The following is a 7,499-nucleotide window of genomic DNA, read 5'->3' on the forward strand; positions in this document are numbered from 1 at the left end:
GCCTGATTCACCAATTGAATTGTACAACTTGTTTATTTCTAAAGAACCTCAATGTATGAAATTTAAAAAAATTGCACGGGGATATAATAACCACTTTGCTTTCACTTCATTTGGTGTCAAATACGATAAAGAGCTCTTTAAAGCATACAGAGGTATTCACACATATAGAGTTCAAGGTCAAGTTTATCATTATGTAAATGAGCTTATCCCACAGAACAGTACGCCTTCTTATATACAGTTATATTTTTATGATACGGATAATGAACTTCAACATCGTATGAATGTTTTAGGGAACTTGATCAATGTACTTTAATTGTTCTAATTGAAATCCTCAAGGTGAATCCATATAGTAGATTCTTTCGATCTTTAAGTAATATTTGCATCATACATTGTTGCTGTAACTTGATTACACTATTTGACATTGGTGAAGTTGGAAGTATTTATAAAATATACAAGCAGAGTAAAAGTTTAAAATTTTGAAAAATGTTACTACATATGTACCTTTAAATCCATGAAGACAATATTTTGGTATCTAGTAGACGAATTACGAGCAGTCTTAGGTGATTGCTTCCCTATAATGACAAGTTTTGCAAACCAATTAATCTCCGAAGTTCCAATCTGCGGGATAAATTTATACGATGCGGCCATCTTTGACATCTGTTAATCGTAAGAATAAGAAGTTAAAGTAAAAATAATCACAAAAATGAAGAAGCAATTTTTTCTTAAGATGTGAGAAAAATAACACAGAAAACTTTTTCTGAAGAGTTGGTAGGTCGAAATAAAGTGGAATATGTGCATGAACTTGAAGTAAAAAAGTATGTTATTTATAAAATATCTAGGACAAAAAGATATTTAATGGATATTTTGAATTTTTTAAAATACAAATTCACCATAGAAGAGATAATCGTAAAAGTAATAGTACCAATGCATGTATGTGACTACGTAAGCTTAATTATGATTATAGTCACGTGTCAGTTGAAAAATATCTATTGTGAAAAGATAAGTTATAATATTGTACTTGTCTATTCATCATTTAATACAAAAGATAAGCTCTAATTATATCTGTGCATTCATTTAATACAAAAGATCTGCTATTAAATATTTAATCTTGTATTAGAAAATGTAGTTTTTTAAAGTAACAAGAAATAAAATGTTGTCAACTTAGTTAATTTTTTTACACAAGAACAATAGGTGTTTTGCTTTTGCCTATAAAAGTTTTAAATATGAATGTTTGTAAATTATAATTACATATAACTAAACGTATGGAGCTTTTTACGAATTTATTTATGTCATTTGAAAAGCACAGTTTCAGATTTTGTATAAGTGAATATATATATGCAACAATATAATTGTTTTCATTCTTTAACATAAGATTACGAACTTTACTTTTTACTTTTTAATTCCAGTCATTATCATTTAGTTAAAGTAATAATTAATACAAAAGAAATATATAGAAATAAATATTGTGAGGATCACATCATCATTCACTTGTGTATATGTTTTATTAAGCAGTCAAATAAACTATCTGTGAACAATATATTTGTAATAAGGGTTTTTGCTAAAAAAAAAAAAAAAACATAACTTATTTACAAAATCATAGGAACTTAAAAATATAATTAAAATAAAAATACAAATTATTTTCAATTACCAAAGAAAAAATTAGAAAAGAACCAATAGTTTACGTGTTATGAATTTGGATTTTGAGCAACATGTAAGAAATCATCTTCTTTACTTTGCATGAGAACGTTGCATCAAAATGTGAGAATCCAAATTACTTCCTCTTTTGCATGATGGCCGTAATGCCCCGACCCGCAAGGACCGGAATGTCGCTAGATTAATTGTACTTTTAGCCGTAAACTTTAAAAAATAGCTAAACTTTAAGAGGAAATTATAAAGATTTCATTTAAGAATATATATATTTTTTAAAAAGACAATAAATGATAACATAACTCAATACAAAAGAAACTAAATCCTAATGTCTTCAGTTGACATCCATGCATAAATACATTTTTGTTGAGTGAAATTCTAGGCAAGAATTTAAAAATAAATGTTGTTGTTTGACTTCCCATTTTTGCGCAAGAATTTAAAAATAAATATTGTTGTTTGACTTCCCAATTTTGCTTAGTAAGTTTTAAAGTAAACTCGTTTACATAGTAATCTAGGTCAAAACTTCACGAAACTTTAAGAGAAAGTAGGGAACTTCTCATAATATAACATATCCAAAATTCAGCTTTCGTCGACGATATATGAGATGTTAAAATATTTTTCAAAACGTCGCAGTGACTCGATTTGGGAAGTAACCCAACGCAGCATACTTAAGGTGGCATATAAAATTTCATAGATATTGGATTGATATGATTTTGAGTTTATTCAGTAGCTAATCCATGAGGCTATTAAATCCCACTGGTTTTGTCCAAAAATCCCAAGTAACGATTGAGTTACGAATTTTTAAGTTCAATGGCAGAAACTGGAATTTTCAGAAAATAGCAACACTATGTTTACTTAAAGTGACATATAAAACTTTACCGACATTGGATTGACATGATTCCAAGTTCATTCAATAGCTAACTTATGAGACTATCCAATTCTACTCATTTTGTATGAAAATACCAAGTAACAAAGGAGTTATGAATCTTTAAAAATGAGGCAGAATCTGAATTTTTTAAAGAGACAGCAAAACTTTAAATCGTTAACCCCTTTTTTTGTAAACGGCGATTTGTAAATTTATTCCTATGGCACATATCTACTTTTAAACATAATTTATTCATAAAAAAAATGTTCATAGAATAGATTGACACACGACATTCATAGGAATCTAATTTTTTTTTTAAAAAGTAAACATTTCAAGATATTAAATCATCGGCTTCTCCATGGCATGTTGCATCTCCATCCGACATCATCCACGCCCCCAAGCAAGTCAAATCAATCTGTAGAAAGGGAATTAACCCATGAGTTTGAAACTCAATAGATGTCATCGGTGCATTTCGTTATCAAACTAAAAATTTCGAACTATTGATTCATACCGTCGAACGCAGATGGATTTCTGGCAAAATCCAATTACTATAGCATTATCATAACACATAGAGCCGGAGAATGATCATTCAAACTGTTGTAGTACCGAAGCACCGTACCCGGAGGTACCATTTCATTCAAACATTTATCGAAAATCATAATTTGAAACGAAGTAAACACTTGTACCTCTACCTACCTTGAATTTTTTTGGATATCAAAGAACAAATATGTAGAAAGTCTTTCTTCTTCTCGCCCTTGTTATTTCCTTAGCTTAAATTGACATAATATATATTTTTTTGAGAGAAAATAAGATGAAATTCGGATTTAAGGAAGGATGTAGTGAAAAAAGTGACATTCCACTTCTTGTAACATTTCTTTTTAATGAAAAAATAAATGGGGGAGTTGTATTATCATAAAGTTTGTTAAATTGGATCTTTAACTAAAAATTTGAAGAATTTTTAAGCCTAAAAAAATTCATAAATTTTTTTTATAAAAACATTTACTTGGTGATTCGAACTTGGGTTGCGTATATGAAATACCATGTAGATGACCATTGTGGCAACCCAGTTATTCATTAAATCTTTGTAATCAAATTTACTTAAACTTAATCTCTTAATTTGTTCCATATCTCGTTTCTTGAATGAGCTCGGCTCATGGTGTTAGATCATTCTAAAATAATAGCCTAATTTCATTTTATTTCTCAGGCTTCTACATTCCTTACACCTTAAACAAAATTTTGTCCTCGAAATTTATCGTATGGATTGGCAAAAAGTGTCGAATATTTGTCTTTTAACTTCTTCTTCTTCTTTCCAAGTAGCTTCTTCGACTCCATGGTTATTCCATTGCACCTTGACCAATTGAATCTCCTTATTCCGTAATTTATGTACCTTTCGATCAAGTATTCTAATCGGTAATTCCTCATAAGATAAATCTTTACGTACATCTAGGGATTGACAATTGACCACGTGATTAGGATCATGCATATACTTCTTGATCATCAATATGTGAAATACGTTGTGAATTGCTGATAGTTCGGGCGGCAAAGCTAATCGAAAAGCTACACTTTCGACCCTATCAAGTATTTCAAAAGGTCCGATATAACGAAGTCGTAGCTTGCCTTTCTTGCCAAACCTAAGTACACCCTTTATTGGTGCCACTTTTAAAAAGACTTTATCTCCAACTTGAAACTCCAAGTCCTTTTGTCTGATATCTGCATAGCTCTTTTATCTGTTTTGCGCTGCCTTTGTCCTAGTGCGGATCTTATCAATGGCTTCGACTACCCTTTCAATGATCTCTGGTCCCAAAACTCTCTTTTCTTCGACTTCATCCCAATGAACAGTTGATCTACATCTTCTACCATAGAAAGCTTCATATGGTGCCATTTCAATAGTTGCTTGGAAACTGTTATTATATGTAAATTCCACCAAAGGTAAATACGATTCCCAATTGCCTCCTAGATCCAAAACACAGGCTCTTAACATATCTTCCAAAGTCTAAATGGTTCTTTTAGATTAACCATCGGATTGAGGGTGATATGCCGTACTGAAATTCAATTTCGTTCCCATAGCCACTTGCAAGCTCTTCCAAAACATAGATGTAAATCTCAGATCTCTGTCAGACATAATGGATACGGCGGTACCATGAAATCTTACGATCTCTTTAATGTACAACCGTGCCAACTGATCTAGACTGAATGTCATTTTCACCGGAAGAAAATGACTAGACTTCGTTAGACGGTCCACTATTACCCATATAGCATTGTGCCCTCCTGCTGATCTCAAAAATCCTACCACAAAGTCCATTGCAATATTCTCTCACTTCCATTCTGGTATGTCCAATGGATTTAACAACCCTGTCGGTCTTTAATGTTCTGCTTTAACTTGTTGACACACAATGTATTTTGCCACAAGTAGACTTATACTTCTTTTCATATTCCTCCACCAAAATGTATCTCGAAGGTCTCGATACATTTTGTACCACCAGGATGTGCAATGTATGGAGTGATATGAGCCTCCTTCAATATCTCCTTCCTCAAAACTCATTAGGTACACAAATGCTTCCTTTAAACATTAGAACCCTATCCGAAGCTATTCTAAAGTCCTTTCTCTTATCAATACCAATCTCGTTCTTGATCTTTTACAAGAATGGGTCCTTACCTTGTGCCTCAATGATCCGATCTCTAAGAGTAGGTCGAACCACCAAAGTTGCTAAATGGGTGGTGACTTGCTCTCATGTGGCAACCATTTCGATTCGTAAATTCTCCAAGTCCTTGATCAACTCCAACTGAGTAGTAGGTAATGACGTTAATCGTCCCACTGACTTTCTACTTAACGCATCGGCAACAACATTAGCCTTACCAGGATGGTAATGGATAGTACAATCATAATCATTTACAAGTTCCAACCATCGTCTCTGTCTCATATTCAATTCCTTCTGTGTGAAGAAATATTTGAGACTTTTATGATCCTTGTAAATGTCGCACTTCCCTCCATATAAGTAATGGCGCCATATCTTTAAAGCATGCACTATTGCAGCAAGTTCTAGATCATGCGTCGGGTAGTTTAGTTTGTGTTGCTTCAGTTGCCTTGATGCATAGACAGTCACTTTTCCATGCTGCATCAGTATACATCCTAAACCTTGTTTGGATGCATCACTATATATAATAAATCCTTCCGAACCTTCGGGTATAGTTAACACGGGTGCTGAAATCAATCGTCGTTTTAGCTCCTGAAAGCTCTGCGCACACTTATCTGTCCATTGAAAGTTTACTCCTTTCCTTGTCAATTGTGTCATTGGTCCAGTTATTTTGGAAAATCCTTCTATAAATCTCCGATAGTACCCAGCCAATCCCAGAAAACTTCGAACTTCACCCAAGTTAGTTGGTGTATTCCAATTAGTTACTGCTTCCACTTTTAATGGATCTACCTCAATTCCTTGGACGGTAACTACGTGATCGAGGAATCCAACTTGTTCAAGCCAAAATTCACACTTTTTAAATTTGGCGTATAACCTTTCCTTACGCAATGTTTCTAACGCCATTCTAAGATGCTCTTCATGTTGATCTTTACTCTTGGAGTATATCAAGATGTCATCAATGAAGACTATGATAAATTGATCCAAATACTAATGAAATACATGATTCATTAAATTCATGAACACTACCGGAGCATTTATCAACCCAAACGGCATAACTGTGAACTCGTAATGTCCATAACGAGTTCAAAAAGCTGTCTTGGGTATATCACTTGCCTTAACCTTCAACTAATGGTATTTTGATCGTAAGTCGATCTTGGAAAATACCTTAGCCCCTTTCAATTGGTCAAATAAATGTTCGATTCTCGGGAGAGGATATTTATTCTTGATCGTCAAACGGTTCAACTCCCGATAGTCAATATACATTCTCATACTTCCATCTTTCTTCTTTACGAATAATACTAGTGCGCCTCAAGGAGACACACTTGGTCGAATAAAGCCACAATCCAACAATTCTTGTAATTGAAATTTTAACTCCTGAAGTTCCTTTGGAACCATTCTGTATGGAGCTTTAGATACTGATGCCGCTCCGAGAACCAGATCTATTGTGAACTCCACCTATCTATCTGGTGGAGTACCAGGTAGTTCTTCTGGAAACACATCTATAAACTCTCGTACCTGTCATTTGTTTTTCTCCTGAGATGTTAACTAGAAACCCTTGGTATGTTTCTTTTCTCATCATTTTCTCAGCTTGTAAGGCCGATACTAGTTGGAGATGTGGTTTGGTCTTTATTCCAAGGAAAGAGAATTGCTCTTCTCCTGGTTTTTGAAAAGACACTTCCCTCTCTCTACAACGAATGATTGCATAATTACATCCCAACCAATCCATGCCCAAAATCACATCAAAGTCTTTCATCTCTATCAGTTACAAATTAGCGTCTAATGTTTTTCCTTCGATTTCAAGATTTACCGACCTAGATAACTAATATGTATTTAATGTTCTACCTGAGGGGACGCTAACTTCTAGTGTACTTTTTGACTTGTGATAAGTAATACTAGATTTAGCAATGAAAGACGTTGATACAAAAGAGTGAGTAGTTCCCGAATCAAACAGTACATAAGCAGGTGTATTGAATATCAGTAAAATACTTGTTATTACATTTGAGTTTTCCTCTGCATCCTTCGGAGTCAGTGTAAAGACTCCTGCTTTTCCCTTTTTGTTCTGATCACTATTATCATCCTTCTTTTGAGTGAACATAGGATAATCCTTAGCAATATATCTTGGCTTACAGCACAGAAAACAGGCATTCTTTCCATACAAGCATTCACCACGATGAAGCTTACCACACTTCAGACAAGGCGCAACTGTAGCTACTATGGCCTTGCTAGCACTAGATCCGATGTTAGCCTTCTTATTTTTCCATTTTCCCTTTTTTGTCTTGACCATTCCTCTTCCTCTTTCCAATATGTCCTCTATCTTGTTGGTTGTACAATTGACGGTGTTGCTCCGCATT

The sequence above is a fragment of the Olea europaea genome, unplaced genomic scaffold, assembly GCF_002742605.1.
Source record: "Olea europaea var. sylvestris unplaced genomic scaffold, O_europaea_v1 scaffold1073, whole genome shotgun sequence".
In the NCBI taxonomy this organism is placed as follows: Eukaryota; Viridiplantae; Streptophyta; class Magnoliopsida; order Lamiales; family Oleaceae; genus Olea; species Olea europaea.